Below are 16881 nucleotides of genomic sequence, written 5' to 3' on the forward strand. Positions count from 1 at the left end.
TAACTAACAAAATCCTTAAAAATCTAGATGACGATTCGGTCCAGGCTTTAACAGAATATATGAACAGGTGCTGGAAGGGGGGAACCTTCCACCGGCATGGAAACATGCTAGAGTCACTTTTATACCAAAGCCCGGCAAAAAGCTCAACATCGAAAACCTTCGACCTATTTCCCTTGCGTCGTGCCTGGTTAAGCTCATGCAGCACGTATTTCTCACGCGTTTGCAGAACTACGTAGAAACCATGCCGCACACAATGATCGGGTTTATGCCGCATCTGTCCACGCAGGACATCATAGACTCAGGGAACGGTCACGGTACGCGGGCCATCCTGGGGTTGGATTTGAAGAAAGCTTTCGATAACGTCTCCCACGAGGCTATATTGTCCAGCCTCTTGGAACTAAACGTAGGGCGACACACCTGCGACTATATAAGAGATCTTTTGTCCAACAGGACTGCGGAGCTTACCATAGGGGAACTCAAGTCGAACGCATACCACTAGAAAACGGGCACCCCGCAATGGTCAGTGTTATCCTCCTTTCTACTCAAAGCTGCGCTGATCACGTTCCCTAAAAAGCTTGACGCCATGCACGGCATTAGACACGTACACCCTATACGCTGATGACGTCACGATTTAGGTGAGTCAGGGATCAGACGGGCAAATCGAGGAAGCCCTACAATAGGCGGCGGGTGTCGTAGACGCCCTCGCCCGTTGAGCAGGACTGCTCCCCACAAAAGTCGGAACTGTTGGTCATCCGTAATAACGAAAGGGTTTGCAAAACAAAGCCGAACAAGATCCAGCTAGAAATCCAGGGAAACGAAATACCGGAGGTAGAAACGATACGGGTGCTTGGGATGTTTATACAATCCAACAGGTGCAACAAGGTAACGCTGGAAAGGTTGTCGACCTCGATCCAACAGACCATACGGCTAATTAAGCGCGTGGCGACTAGGCGACAAGTTATGGGAGAACGCGACGCATGTCGGCTCGTTCAGGCGTTTGTCCTCAGTCGGCTCGTGTATGCCACCCCCTACCTTGACCTCAAAAAGGCCGATAGTGAAAAATTGAATTGCCTGATAAGGCAGGAATACAAAGCGGCTCTCGGTCTGCCCACAAACACGTCCAGCGCGAGACTTTTGTCACTAGGGGTCCACAACATCCTCGAAGAGCTCATTGAGGCACAATTGACATCTCAAGATCAGCGGCTCAGGCAGACTGAGGCGGGACTGTGTATTCTTAGAGGCTTAGGTATAAGGGGCGAGGAGCCTTCCAGCCAGGTGATCTTACCGGTGGAGATGCGTGAACGCATTCGGGTCAAACCACTCCCCAAGAACATGCAAGCGGATCGCCACGAACGTCGGAGGAGGGCCAGGGTGAAGACGAGGCAAAAAGTATCAAGGGGATGATAGTGTCGTGTATGTTGATGCGGCAAAATACAACGTTAGAGGAAAGGAGGCTTTCGCTGTGAGTGTGGTGAGCATTTCCCGCAGGGTAGCAGCTACGGTGGTAACGGGCCGAGTAGAATAGGCCGCAATAGCCCTATAGGAATTGTTCAAAACGGAACCAGCACCATTCTCATTGATTCCAAAACGGCCCTTCGCAACTTCGACAGGGGTCGTATCTCCGCCACTGCATTCAAAATTCTTAGCACGTTGCCAAAAGATAGGAACGTAGTGGATCTCTTGTGTGTCTCAGCTCACTCGGGCGTCCCGGGGAATTAGGCCACTCACCAATATGCTTGAGGTTTTGTCAGCCGAGCTGGTGAGGGGATCTCGGACTCCCGACGGGGTGAGTCCCTGAATACGTACCAGGTCATTACCACATATTACAAAGAGCTCAGGGCGAGCCTGCCTCTTTCGCATGCTTCGCTCTGCCGAGAGCAGGCTACCACGTGGCGGCGGCTGCAAACACGGTTGCAGCCAAACCCCTGGACGTATGCAAAACTCTTTCCCGACTTAGTAAATCCATACAGCCAACTGTGCGGCGAGCCTGCTACCTTAGACCATATAATCTGGGACTGTGCGGAGGATCCGCCTCCGGCAGATCTAGTACCATCTCCCTCGCTAGAACACTGGGAAGCTGTTCTCGCCAGCCGGGACTCAGACGTCCAGTCCCGGGCCAGCAAGAGCGCAAGAGGTCGCTGACAGACTTGGACTGCCGGCCACCTGGAGCAGCTGAATTCAGCCCAAGGCGAAAACAATCTAAATCGATGAGGAATAAAGTTGTTGTTTTTTTTTCTCTCTCTCTCTGCACTTCTCTGGTTCGCAGATGGCGCTTGATATTTAAGCACCAGGTGCGCGAGAAAAAAGCCTTTCTTTCATGTGCTTTGACTTTGCTTAGCGCTGAAAACAGGCAATTTAAACAGCTGTCAAAGGAAGAGGGGATGAAATACTGATGGAACTACAATCCAGCCACAATTAAAGTCAAACCAACAATTAAATACCTCACCCTTTGTGCTTGCGGGAGCTGCAATGGTCCCCTCGCTGGCTGACTGAATTCCTTGTTCGCTTCCCAGCATTTGCCTACCTACATTTTTGCCCTATCTTTTCTCTGCCTACGAGCGTTGCCGTCTTTAAAGCGGAAGGTTCACTACCCGATGTATAAGCCAAGGTAAATTTGTTTGACTACTTCACATTTAAAAAGGTGGAATGACCTTGACCTGCTTATGTGCGTGTGAAAGTGTGCGACAACGATTCTCTTTTTTTTCTCATTTATTTCCCCTTCTCTCCCACAATCTGTCACCCTCATCCCTCAACCCTCATCAGGAGTAGCATGCTAGGCTTACCACCAGGCAGACATCTCCTGTTGCCATTAAAATATCTCTCTCTTTCTCTCTTGACCTGAGTTAACCCCGCCGGACGCTCTGCACATCGGCTCCATCGACAGGTGCGTTGTTTTCCTGCCACAAGTTTCCTAGCGGCCTATAGAGTTATCTGACAAGCTACATAAGTGCTCGATGATCTCCTACAAACCGCTCAAGACGAGCCTAAAACGGACTTTCGCTATTTGTGAACCGGCTCAGTGCAGCGCCGGTGAGCAGCCATGTTAAGCCTAACAACTGCATCTCCCAGTCAACCATCCGGCACAGCCGGCAGATCCCCGTGGAAGGACGACCCATCACGCAACAAGAAAAGCATTCTAAGAAATGGCTTACAGCTCTCCATGGCTCGTACAAGACCCGTGCAGCTAAGGAAGCAGAAGCCCGACAAGTCCGCTCGTAACTTCATAGCGGGACTGGAGACGCTCACCCTGGCACTCTGAACGCGTCGGCAAATTCACGCCGACGGACGGCGCGGCTCCAACTCGTTCACCACCCGCAACAAAAGCAACGCGCGTCGCAGCCCAATTCGCAGCAAACAACGGCCATCACTTCCTCCAGAAGCACTTCGCGTGATTTTCCGCCCACGCGGTGAGCTTCAATGAGATCGGATCCCAGGCATCAAACTACGAAACGCTATCCGACTTCATCACCTATTTCTCTCATTCCTAATCCTGGTAAGCCTCCAGCCCTTTCAAATCTCCGGCCTATTTTTCCGACCTCCTGTGTCGGCAAGACGATGGAAAGAATGGCGCATCACTGGGCTTAGTCGGCATTTGGATGCATCGAACTAGCTCCCTCATACCCTCATTGGGTTCCGCCCCCACGTATCTGCACAGGACCTTTTCCTTATACTCCAGCATACTTTCTTCGCCTGTGGTAGCTATCATCTTCACGCCATGGTCACAGTCGATGTCCGCAAGACATTCGATTGCGTCTCCCATCACCATGTTCTTACCTGCCTATCCAGCACCGACTGCGGCTCCCGCATGTATAACTACATTCGAGCTTTTGTTTCTATTCACGAGGCCAGTTTCCGAGCACTGAATTTCACTTCTACACCCCACCGTCTAACCCGCGGTACCCCGCAGGGTGCCGTTCTTTCCCCAACCCTTTTTAATATCGTCATGGCTCCTCTCGCGGTTCAGTTATCGTCTATTCCCGATCTTCAGCACTTTTTTTACGCCGACGACATCACACTGTGGTGCTCGCGCGGATCTACTGGTCACGTTTAAGACACCATTCAGCAGGGATTGGATATCATTTCCTGCTTTCTTGACCATGCAGGCCTGTCTCCCGCGCCCAAGAAGTCAGAACTCCTACTTTTGACTCACTCTGCTTATCAACGAGCTCACAGCTCACTGATCTCCCTTACCTTGGGCGGCTCCCTAATCCCCAAAGTTTCTCAATACCGCGTTCTTAACATGCCTCTGCATGCCGCCAAAAATGTCCGGGCTCTCCATGCGGTTGTTGCTACCTGTCAGTCATTCACCCATTTATTTCGCCGAGTTGTGAGACGGTCCTCTGGCCTGAGGGAAGCTCACGCCTGTCGACTGGCTCACACGCTGGCTCTTAACAAATTCCTTCACTTTATACCATATCTTTCATTCACCCAGAGCCAGCTAGACGCACTTGCAACAGCTCTTCGCGGCCTTTATAAAGCTGCCCTTTGTCTTCCCATAACCACTTCCACCGATAAGCTTTATGCCACCGGGCTTTTTCATCCCCTTCACAGTTTCCTTTCCCTTCACCGCGACCGACAGATAGCTCACCTCTTCGGCACAGTTCATGGACGCTGACTTCTCAACCAGGCTAATACTTCCCCCATCCAGTAAGTCCCTCTGCCAACTCCTTCCCCTCAGGAGGCCACTATAATCTCCGTACACTTCCTCTTCCAGCCAAAATGTCGGCGGTCCTGCATGTTGGCCGCCGACATGCTGCTCCCTCTCATCATAGTCCGCCCTTCAATACCCATGGAGTCGCTTACACGGATGCCTCTTATGTGGCTCTTCGCGGGTCCGGAAGCCAGGTCCTCTTTCATCCTCGTCTATCTGCCCCTGTCACACACACTAGCGGCCACTTTCTCCACCCTCGGGATATTATCTCGCTTGAGGTCCTCTCCATCATTCATGCCATTCAAAGTTTCCATTCTCTCCCACCTGTGCCTCAGTATATTATATACACTGACTCCCAGACTGCTATCAGTGCCATTAAGTCTAAAAGTCTAACACATCATCTGTCCACGGAGCTCGAGGCTGCACTTGTTGCGCTGCAGACCTGCCTCGACTTCCTCCGATGGATCCCTGGACACTCGGGGATTGACGGCAATAAGCTGGCGAACCAGCTCGCCCTTGAAACTCGTAACCGGGCACCGTCCAACCCCTGGCCAAGATCCTTGGGGGACGGGTCGAGACTGTCTCTTCGCGCCACCGTCAGCGAATATTACGTTGCTGCTCGCTTAGACCGCAAGCTCTACCCCGACCCTCACCCGGACCTCTCCTTTCGGGAGGCTCATATTCTTCGGCAGATACAGCTGAATACAGTCATAATTAACCCCTGCACGGCTATATATCTACAAATTCCGTCGTGATTCATCATGCCCCAACTGCCCTTCCCCTTATGCCAACATTTCCCATTGCCTATTTTCATGTCCAGTTGCGTTGCAATCGGGATTCTTTCCCACCTCCTCCCATACTACCTGGACCTGGATGGACTGTCTTGGTGCTGATGTTGAAGAACAGCGCTTGCTCGTCCAGCACGCAATCGATGTATTAGGCGTCTAAGTGTTGCGCCTGAATAAAGTCTTCTACTACTACTACTACTACTACTACTACTACTACTACTACTACTACTACTACTACTACTACTACTACTACTACTACTGCTGACGTCTTCAGGTCAAAGTGCTAATTTTGCGACGAGGCAGCATCCTTGGTCACCATGGCGTGGACAGGTCCGACTCAGTACGACAGCTCGAATCCTGGCAGGCTTTGCTCTGCAGCCCAGATCCTAACGTTCAGCAGGACATCATCAGTGAAGCCCTTGCTGCTGCTGTGTCCCAAGAGGTTCCGGCCGACGGCTATAGGCGGCGCGTAAGATGCACTTCTCTCTCGGAGTCCATTTCCTGGTTCTCAGGAAAGTGGCTTTTCACTCTCGTGGACATGTAGTGGCGCCAGCACTGTTATTGTACGTGGCAACGCCTGCAGTGTTCAGACATATGTTAGGAGTGGCGACATCTACATTGAGCTGTTATGACGTCAGGCACGGTAACTATGACTGACCAACCATGACTATGAGCCTGCCGTGGTATATAGTGCAGCGGTTAAGGTGCTCGACTGCACTGCCCAAGATGCAGGATCGAATCCCGGCCGCGGCAGCCACTTTTTGATGGAGGCGAAAACCTAGGCGTCCGTGTGCTGTGCGATGTCAGTGACCGTTAAAGAACCCCAGATGGTCGAAATTTTCGCAGTGGTCTACGGCGTTTTTTCTTTATCTGAGTATCTTCGGGGCGTTAAAGAGAGAGAGAAATAGTAGAAAAGAAAGGCAGGAAGGTTAACCATAGTGATATCCAGTAGGCTATACGCGTGGGGAGGGGAACAGAGTTAGAAAAAGGAAAGAAAGAGCGCCAAGGTAAGGAGTCTGTCACATGTCCAGAGATCTCTAGTAAAAGAGGGTAGAAAGAGTACACTTAAATTCTAGAACTCAACCCCGAGTCCTTTAAAAACTTAAGAAGTGCCTTCACTGCTTTCCTTTCTGACGAAGGTGTCGTCCAAGGGCCCACAGCACTAGCTTCAGTGAGAGCGCGAGAGTATGCGCAATCTTTTCATCACACCCAGCCTGCTCACACGTTGGAGCATCTGCCATTCCGATGAGATATGAATTGGCGTTTGTAAACGCCACTCCTAGTCACAGGTGACACAGCATTGCAGCATCACAGCAAGGAAGGCCGAATGGTAACCGTAGTTGAAGTAATTGGTCAAAGTGGTGAGAGTGGGATATCTAGCCTCCAGGCGTAGAGCATGATTTACTAGTCACGTTTCGGGCGAGCAGTCGAAGGTGCCTTGCTGCGTCGGCTCTTGTCAATGGTATCTGGGCGATGTTGTTTGTATCGTAAATGCTACTTGGGATAAAATTATAACGTAAATTCATAGACACGTAGTCTTCGCTCCTAACCTAACCCAAATCTCGAACTTGCTTTTTCGTTGCAACTGAAATCCGCGTCCGCGGAAGGAAGTTAAAACCTGTGGTTCTAAAGAAGGCTCAGTGGCAGAACCTTAATGCGTTTTAAGGCGAAAGTCTGAAAGCCTTACTTGGCTCCTCCGTGGTGTGTGTAGAAAGTGTGACCGCCGAGTGGGAACAAGATATATTGTGATTTGGTGCAAAAATTGTGACGTAATCGATCATTATTGTGCAGCGTTTAGGGTGTCGGCATACCATATCACCTTAGTTAGGCTTAGTTAGCGACAGGAATTCGAACCAACTACATATTTACCTTCGATTGTTTGCGTTAATTATAGGTACTGGTGTCCATCAAGAAGAAACCAAGCCAACTAAAAGTATTTAACGCTCTACTAAACTGTGCCAGTTTTTTAATGATAAACAACCAGGCAGAATCATGTGAAATCAAACGCTGCTTTCGCGCCTCTTAATCGATTTAAGCGGAGCTAGAATGCCTAGTCGAGCCAAACCCCGTTTATAATTATTTTTTTTTTTCTTATTCGCAACAGGCCACAATGGCGCTCGAGGTGGCACAGGGAGTGATCAAGTCCGGACTGCTTTTACTGTTCGCAGGGTATGGAGGCTTAATTTTGGTTTTCATGGGGCAGACAGAGCTGCTCAGTAAATAAAGACTGGAGAGGTAAATCTGGAGAAGGTTTAATAGAGCCTTCTGATAATCCTAAAGAAAACTGAACAGTCACACGTCAGCGCATTCGAGGAAATGTAATCTCTAGTATATTCAAAATTCGTTTTCTTCAACTACAAATACTGAACGTTTTACGACATATTTTACAAACGTGTCCCCTCTTTAATCATATGGCATAAACATACCAAGAAATTTTGGAAAATTTCTGAAAAATATTTATTGAACCGCATTTTTTCACAATCTTAAAACTGAACCATATGCTGCTTACAATGAATAAATCCACAAATCCTCCTTCGCCAGACTTCGACTTCTGCTCTTGCTATACCTGTTGTTGGGACCTAGAAAAAAACAATGGTCCCTGCCCGTGGTTCTTCTGCACTCTGCACTCTAATCAATGGATAAACTATTTGGTCTCAAAAGATGAAGCTTATTTTGAAGGCCACAATGCCCAAAGACTCCAAGTGGGAACAGGGAGCAAGAAAGGAAGGAATGGAGCTATTAAGCGATCAACAGCTAGAGATCGGGCCCAGGGATATTCCCCTAATCTGCCCTGCGGTGTGACTGAAAGGGGTGTGAGTTATACTCGAAGAGCATGTCACGTGCGACTATGTACCAATAATAACTCACGTAATGCTGTATCACGTTTTTACATAGCACTCAGGTTCTTTGGTACTGTTTGTGAGCCAAAGAGAGTTACGAACTCTAAACTGCATGCTGCAGACTGCTCCTAAATCAATGATCTATTGCTACAGCGTACTTCCTAATGGGGCATTTTTATCTCCAGACTGCTCCTAAATTGGTTCTATTCTGTGGGTGCTTCAAAATTTGCTTTAATTCGGACCTTCACCCAATAGCCCTGCTAGCCAAGCCAAGAGCTAGGCTGAGAAGATGTATCAAGATGAGTGGTATCTGAAATTCAGTACGAAGGTTTTTTAGAAAATGACAATGAAGACGTCACAGGCCACGCACTATACGCACCACGATAAAGTGTGGGAAATACGAATATGGCTCGTGCTGATATACCTTCACTCACTCTGAAAAATGCAGCCAGTCGAGTCCTGACGGTTCAAACTTCCCGCTCTAAAAGAAAATATGCATGAAATCGAATTTATTGTCGCCTTCAGCAGTCAATCTGATAGCACAGGAAAATGAACACGTACACCCTTGTAGAAAGCCAATTGAGACCAAGAAATTCGCTCTTGAGCCGCACCGTCTCGTAATCATCATCATCATCATCATCATAATCGGCCTGATTATACCCACTGCAGGGCGAAGGCCTCTCCCATAGTTCTCCACTTAACCCGGTTCTGTGCTAGCTGCATCCACTTGACCCCTGCGAACTTCTTAATCTCATCCGCCCACCTAACTTTCTGCCGCCCCCTGCTACGCTTTCCTTCCCTTGGAATCCAGTTAGTTACCCTCAGCGACCATCGGTTATCCTCTCTTCGCATTACATATGTCCTGCCCATGTCCATTTCTTCTTAATTTCCACTAGAATGTCGGTAACTTGAGTTATTTCTCTGACCAACTCTCTCGTAATGTATACCCCCAAGGTTGGAAATCTCCTGAGTGGAAGAAGGATTTTTGTCCTCCCCCTTCCGACTGTAGGCTTTAGAGGAATGGTGCCGAAGCCGCACTACACGACTTAAAAGCAAGCACCCTTGGGCTCTAAACATTTGAAAAAGATTGTGGGTGTGTCAAGCATCACCGTAATTCCCAGGTGAATCTGCGTCTGTCGTGCGTTAGATCTCCATGCTAGAAGCGTGTTGTTCCTCTTATTTCTCTTTTCAGTTCTTCCGCTTAAGTAGGCTCTTTACTTGAACCTTCATTAGTGGCAACGTACACAACGATCTCACGTTTTACGCTGCGTCCATGACTGACAGCTTCATCTGGCTCCTTCTGACGTGCAATTAACGTTTCCTTTTTACGGAACACCCGAAATGTCTGGAAAGACCATTAAGGGGGAAAAAGCAGGGCCAGAGACAAAGGCTTATTGATGAGCCATAGAAGTCTATGGCTCTCAAGAAAGATGTACTACCATGTCTCGACACCATCTTGGTGGAGATGGCCATTCATATCTCGCACAGCACGCCGTCAGGCCGTGCCTTCCATAACTAACCGCACGAGCGCCGTCCCGTCGTGTACGGCCACTTCCTCTTCATATAATAATCGCGCCCCGCCAGACCATACGAGTGCTTTTTTTATCATCCTTGCTCCTTCTCTGCAGAGAGGCATCGAGGCCAAGGCCATGGAGACGCAATTTCCTTTTCCTTTCATTTCCTCCTAGTGTTTTTCTCGTGCATAGCGAAGCACCTCCTCTGTTGTCATCGCCCGAGACAAGGCGGGGGAAAGGCACATAGCAGCGGCCGCAATACGAGGAGACATGCGCGCCTTTAAGTGCGGAGCTGGCAGTTAGAGGCTGCTGCTGCAGGCCAGTCCTTCCAACTCCCTCCCCGCCAGGTATATATGCGTATGCCTCGCGATTACTCATATAAGGGACGCAGTCTCAAAATAGGCGCATCGCCCCCGTTATCCCCTAAAATTTTTGGGAAAAAATAAAGAAATAATGTAAATTTCGCCCAGCGTAATAAACGCACCTCCTAAGTTTGAACATTCTCTATTCTTGTTTTTTTGGTCCTGACAAAAGAGCGCTTGTGTTGCGCGCGATAATTCAGTATACCTGACGTTTACGTTGGAGGTCTCGTAGTCAGTGACCATATTGGAAAACGAATGATATTTTGAAATCAGTACGCTTTTGTTTCCTCATTCTGACCCTAGCGAAAAAATCCATATGAGTCACAATAACCTCATACAGATTTCTCATACGTTGAATGATATTTGTATGAGATTATATGAGATCTATACGAGTTTAGTATTAGTTTAGTATGAGAAATCTGTATGAGGTTATTGTGACTCATATGGTTTTTTCGCTGGGGGATCTCTGATTCTGATCGTACGCACACAAAAACACACGTGTATATATATATATATATATATATATATATATATATATATATATATATATATATATATATATATATATATATATATATATATGTGTGTGTGTGTGTGTGTGTGTGTGTGTGTGTGTGTGTGTGTGTGTGTGTGTGTGTGTGTGTGTGTGTGTGTGTGTGTGTGTGTGTGTGTGTGTGTGTGTGTGTGTGTGTGTGTGTGTGTGTGTGTGTGTGTGTGTGTGTGTGTGTGTGTGTGTGTGTGTGTGTGTGTGTGTGTGTGTGTGTGTGTGTGTGTGTGTGTGTAGCAGATTAAATGTCTGTAATGCAGATGAAAGCTTGGCGAAAGAAAGCTGGTTGCAAGCGGATCAATGCCCAAATCAGTATGCACGCATCTCTCTATTCTTCCCCCCACTCTTCAGTAAGCCGCTACGCGGCGTAACAACTTCCCCGGGGGCAAACGATTCTCGTCCTCGAGAACATTGGGCAGATCGACGATGGAAGCGTTTTAGCCGAGCCACATAAACTACTTGTGTCTCGCGGAGACGACGGTTATCCGTCGTCACTTTGGCGATGACGTAATTCAGAAGGTAATCGGATTGTACGACGGGCTTCTTCTGCACGGCATAGTATCTGGGCAACGGACGCGTTGTCGTTGGGGGAAAACGGGAAGATGGTATCGGAATTAGGAAAAGGCGGGGAGTTCTGGCATAGAGCGAATAGAAGAGGGAATACCCGGTCACCTCATGATTTGCTGTGTTGTAAGCGTACGTCACATACGGCAGCACTGCGTCCCTGTTGCGATGGTCAGACGAGACATACATGGACAACATGGTTGTCAGGGTGCAGTTGGTGCGCTCGGTGAGACCGCTGGTCTGAGGGTGATACGGTGTGGAGCGTCGGTAGTCTGATCTACAAAGCCGGAGCATTTCTTTTACGACATCAGCAGTAAATTGCCATGGCGAGGAATAACAGAGTGTAGAAGGAATGACAAAACATCATCAGCCTTCGCGGTAACAAGAGCAACGGTATCTGCGTAGATAGTCTATACACACACAATAACTCAGCGGCGGCCCTCTAAAGTATTTGGAAAAGGACCAAGCAGGTCAACTCCAATCTTTTCAAAAGGTGAAGTAAGTAGTTTCAAGGGCTGCAAAGGGCCTGTCAGCGTTGCGATGTGTGCCTTAAGTCGTTGGCATTGTTCACATGTTGCAACGTATTGCTTGGTCGTGCTATAAACTTGCGGCCAATAAAAACGCTCGCGAATTCAGTGCAGGGTACGACGAAAGCCTAATGTCCAGATGTGATGTCATTGTGCATAGCGTGCAAAACTGGTGCGCGGAGAATTTTCGGGACGACCAAAAGGAGGGCAATAACGTCGATTGAGTAGTTCTTGAATAAAATACCATCTCTGATAGTAAATGGCGCTGAATCCGTTCTTCCTTCTGTCTCTTCTACAAGAGGCTGCAGTAAAAGGTCGTTGCGTTGCTCCCGCCTAAAGATCGCCGTACTGGAAACCATTGGCGCGAACGAGGCTATACACCCTTCGAAACAGTCTTCATCGTTGACTGAAATCAGCAATGGGTGGCGTGACAAGCAGGCTGCATCTAAAATCCCTTGATAATTTGAAAGTAGCGACACTCTCCTCCGCACCGCGCTTTCCTCCTCGATTCTCCTCGCGCGGCGGGCGGCGAGCGCTGCGCACGACACGCTTTTTCTCCTTGGCGCCCGCCGGCCGGCCGCAGCAGTGACGTGAGTGGAGCGCGAACTTTTGGGCCAGGTCTGCGCTCCAGGAGTGCACAAAATTTTTGAAAAAGTGCGAGAAAAGCATTGAGAATGCCGAAAGTAACGTTCATGAATTGATTGGTTTCTTCTTAGAACTGTTTGAATGGGGAATACTGATAAACAAAGCTTTCAGGCGAGTTCTGTGCTGCAGACACTTATTAAGTCACATGATAAGGTGCTTTACTCTGTGCACCTAATCAAGTACTGCCTCTGACTTTGTGTTTGTTTTTTTTAGAGTGTGAAATCTGTCACCGCGGTAAAACTTCGGAAAATGATCCAGGCTGGTGCATTGAACTTCAAGATCAGAGAAGGTCAAAGCAGGACTTAGTCTATTTCGCTACTGTCAAGCTATCTGTCTAAGCATAGTATATGCCACGTGATCAACCATGAGATTGGATTATTGGTTAATTGTGCATGTATTTTGATCAATTACTGGGCCAAATTAATTAATATTTAGAAAATTGCAATTAAAATCTAAATTTTAGCTGCAACATCGAACCATATACCGTTGAAAAGCTTAGGCCAAGTGTAATGGCACTGTGCTAGTTAGCGATCCGCAATAATCTGCGTTAATTAGTTAATTTTATATAAAACCAAACTTTGAGCCAAGGGACAGGTTTGCCACGGCTGTCTTGATATGATGCTGATGGAGGAATTAAATAATTTTATGAGTACGCGACCACTCACTGACTTCGCGTGTGGTTAAAAGACAGCAGAGTACACTGGGAGAAGTGGTGGGCCCTGTTGCCGACACACTAAAGTTCTGGGGCAAGCATGCTGTGGCCTCATGCGCTATGTAAAAGAGCGTAATTTCATTGAACGCAACAATCAACTAAAAAAAAACAAAGGTCACATAAGTCTTCAATGTGCGGAAATGAGAAAGCATATAACTGCCAATTAATTAACTATCGCTATCCTATCTATCACTATATCTACTAATGCCGTCAAGTGATCTATCATAACTGTCACTATTCGCAACGAACACTATAACCTCACTATCCGGGCCTATTATTATCATTTACTATTAATATCCGTAACAGTCACCATCATTAGCTATCATTATTCAAAACCATCACTATTTAATCTGATGCCGTCCCATGACCCATTGATATACTTCAATTTTCATTGACTTACGTTGTCAGGCATATCCTTATTACCTGATAATACCTGACGAGACAACTATACATTGACTTTTAATTCTTATACTTTCTTATTTTCTCATAAATAGAGGTGGGAAAAGAGCAAGCCACAGAAATAACTAACTACTATCAGCGCGAGGTTCATGTCTCTGTCGAGCAGGCTTCCTTTGCTTCAGGACAGATCGGTGAGAGGAAATTGATGGAACTGCGTTGGGCCTTAGTTATTTTTCAAGTTCGTGTAATATTGGCGGCTCAAATCGGTCTTCAGTGAAATGTAGCTAGAACATAGAGCGATGAGTTAATCACTCAGGCTAGGTGAAAAAAAAAATCTTCTTGCATACAATTGAAATGAGTAATATGTTACAGTGCTAAGAATTGTTGCTCGCAAAATGTTCCCCTATTTTTACATCATAACTATAATCATTATTGATTGTTTAAGTTTCGTAAATAGAGAAAATTGATGCAATGATTCCGGCTGATTTGACATTGATGGAAAAACGTTTCTCGCAGTAAATGAATACGCGGAATCGCGGGTTTAGAGCTCCAGCTTTCAAAGCAAAGGTAACCTGCCAACGCCTAGTAGTCATGGTCAAAGTCAAGCATGTGTGATTATGTGAACACCCCCTGCACATTGGTCGTATCCCTGATAAAACGAACGCATGCTTTTTAACCCACGCGTGCGTCGAAGCATGGCAAGACACATTCAAGAGTTGAAAAAAATGCCGTACGACCTAACTAGTGCAGATTACCCGCAATACCTCGGGTTTACTTGCCAAATAGTTTTTCAGGGCCAGCATTCATTGCTCCTGAGTAACCGACGCAGACTACAAGTACAAGCTGGAAAGACTAGCTCCTCTACAAGCCCGAATTTTGATTTTTAGTGAAGGAGTCCAGGGATCCTAGCATAATCGCGACAAATGCAATCGAGAGACTATACTTTTCCAGTAATCACTGACAGCAAAAAGCAGATTATAGTGCCGTATTTCTGACTACAGAAGTCGACAGCGTGTGAAATGATGGGGCCTTGGAGCCTCGCAGAATATTCAGCATGCTGCAGAGGACAACCTTATTTTTATACAATGAACATGTTGCCGCCGCAAAAATATTGAGGAGCAAGCAGGAATAGAAAACGCAGCGTCAGGTGACACGTTATTACGGGGAGTGAGAAAGGCGCACTACGTCGCAAACAACCCTGTTCTTTCTAGGAATAAACTTCTTTCAACTAATCTTGTAAATCTATTGACTCTTGTGCAAGCAGTCACGCTTGCCTTGAGGTATCATGAATACCGCATAACCATCTTCAGGCCGCTTGCTGAAGTTGTACGCGCAACAGCACGGCATAGAGCTTGCACGCTGCAATAAAAGCACAGGCACAGCGCGCAATATTCGCTCGCCGCGAATAGGAGAAAAATGGCGCGAAGGAAAAAGAAAACACAAGGAAAACGCCGGACGCGCGTTGGCTTCCAAGGGCAATGGCAGGGAGATCAATCGTCGCTCAGGAAATCGGGCGGAGAGCCGGCCTTCAGCGAAGGGGTGCGCAAGGGGCGAGAAGGTAGCGCGGCGGCGGCAAAGTTCAATCGTTGGCGTAACTTTCAAAGTATCAAGGGGTTTTAGCTGCATCACTGTGATGTCGCCCACTTTTGTACGCGACAGCAAAATTATATTCTTGTAGGCGTAATGCTCAGCGCGCTAGACGACCAGATGGATCGCGAAGTTCGATGAGCCAGAATAGAGAATGATGGTTAATAGCGATAATAGCTTTAATACCATGACGTACACACTTTCGTTCGTGGTGCGTGCGCAATTTTCGACAGGACAGCGGAGGTTACGGGATGACAGGGACAGAATTCGGTTCAGAAAGCACTCGAGCATTTTTTTTTTATTGCGCCTTCGATTCTTCGCAGGATGTTATGTCCTTTAAAAAAAAAAGGGCAATGCCACTCGATCCTGCACAGCACACCCCAGTACACGTCAAATTTTACGGCACGGAGCGCGTACTGAGGAGAGTGCTCCAATCAGCGTGCGGCGGCCTCGAGTCAGAAGCTTATACCGTTTCCTCCACTCAACAGGCACTCGTCTTATTTTAGCCCCCTGGTGTCTGTATGCCACTGACCTCATAAGAAAACGAATTTCAAATCTTTCACAGCGGCTAATCCTCTTCTCTCATCATTTTCCCCAGGTTCTCCACAACAAGCGGTACGATATCCCCAGTCTTTCTCGCCGGCCCTGCGCTTATTTTTATTCTTGTTCGCACCCGTAGTAGTCGAAGCATCGCATGAGGCCAAGTCACAGCCGAGGCTCTAACAAGTGGTAATTAGCAAGTGACATGGTTGTGCACTGGCTGGTCGTCGGATAGTGGGGCGTCACAAGACCACGTGACATGTTGACAGGCCTTTGAGAAGGGTGGTCATGTATAGGGCTCGAACTTAAGTGCTTTGCGTTGCGAAGCGAGCGCGCTTTCTGAAATATGAAGGCGGATGCGTGCAGCAATATTCAAGGGAGACATGGGGGTTGCCAATATAAAGGGCTTCGCACAGAGGGAAATCCGCACGCTGTCGCGTTCGGTTCGCATCTCGAAATTTAACCCAGTTGCCATGACTTAAAACGAGTCAGCATGCAGACATTCTTAGAGTGGAGGAGTGTAGACCTTGTGTGCATTACACCGTTATTATTTTTATTTTTATCTGCACACAGAAAAGAACCCTAGATCTCTTGTCTACATAGATCCGTAGGCGACGACATCACTCTAAACCCGGTGCCACACTACAGTGTGTGGTTATAATGCACGTTTGGCCTCAAAATTAATCGGGGTTCCGATTCATGGATTACATCTGCTGTACGTGTTTAAAAAACTATGGGGGCACTTTGGCAGCCTAAAGTTCATAAGGCGAAAGCCTTTGCCACGTCGCTTCAACTGCCAATGACAGCCAATTACGACCGAGACCATGCCATTACAGTCGCTTTGTGCGTCTGAGGGGAACAAAGGGAGAAAAAGGAAAGAAAGAGCGCCAAGGAAAAGAGACTATGTCCAGATATCTATAAGAGCGCACACTTAAACTATTGATCTCAATTCCCAGTCCTTTAAAAACTTAAGGAGCGCCTTCACTGATTTCCTTTGTGAAGGAGTCATCCAAGGGCCAGAATCTTAGATACACTGTAGGGTAGCCTACAGGGCATCGCCTAGTTAACCTCCCTGCCTTTCTATTCCATTTTCTCTTTCTCTCTCTCTCTATCTCTCGTGCGTCTGCGTTCCACGTCCTTTGCTTTGGTACCTGCATGGTGGACTTATATTTGCTGTTCATGTGCTCTGAAAGCTGTTGCAACCC

Source organism: Amblyomma maculatum, chromosome 8, assembly GCF_055883805.1.
Source record: "Amblyomma maculatum isolate TAMU_Amacu chromosome 8, ASM5588380v1, whole genome shotgun sequence".
In the NCBI taxonomy this organism is placed as follows: Eukaryota; Metazoa; Arthropoda; class Arachnida; order Ixodida; family Ixodidae; genus Amblyomma; species Amblyomma maculatum.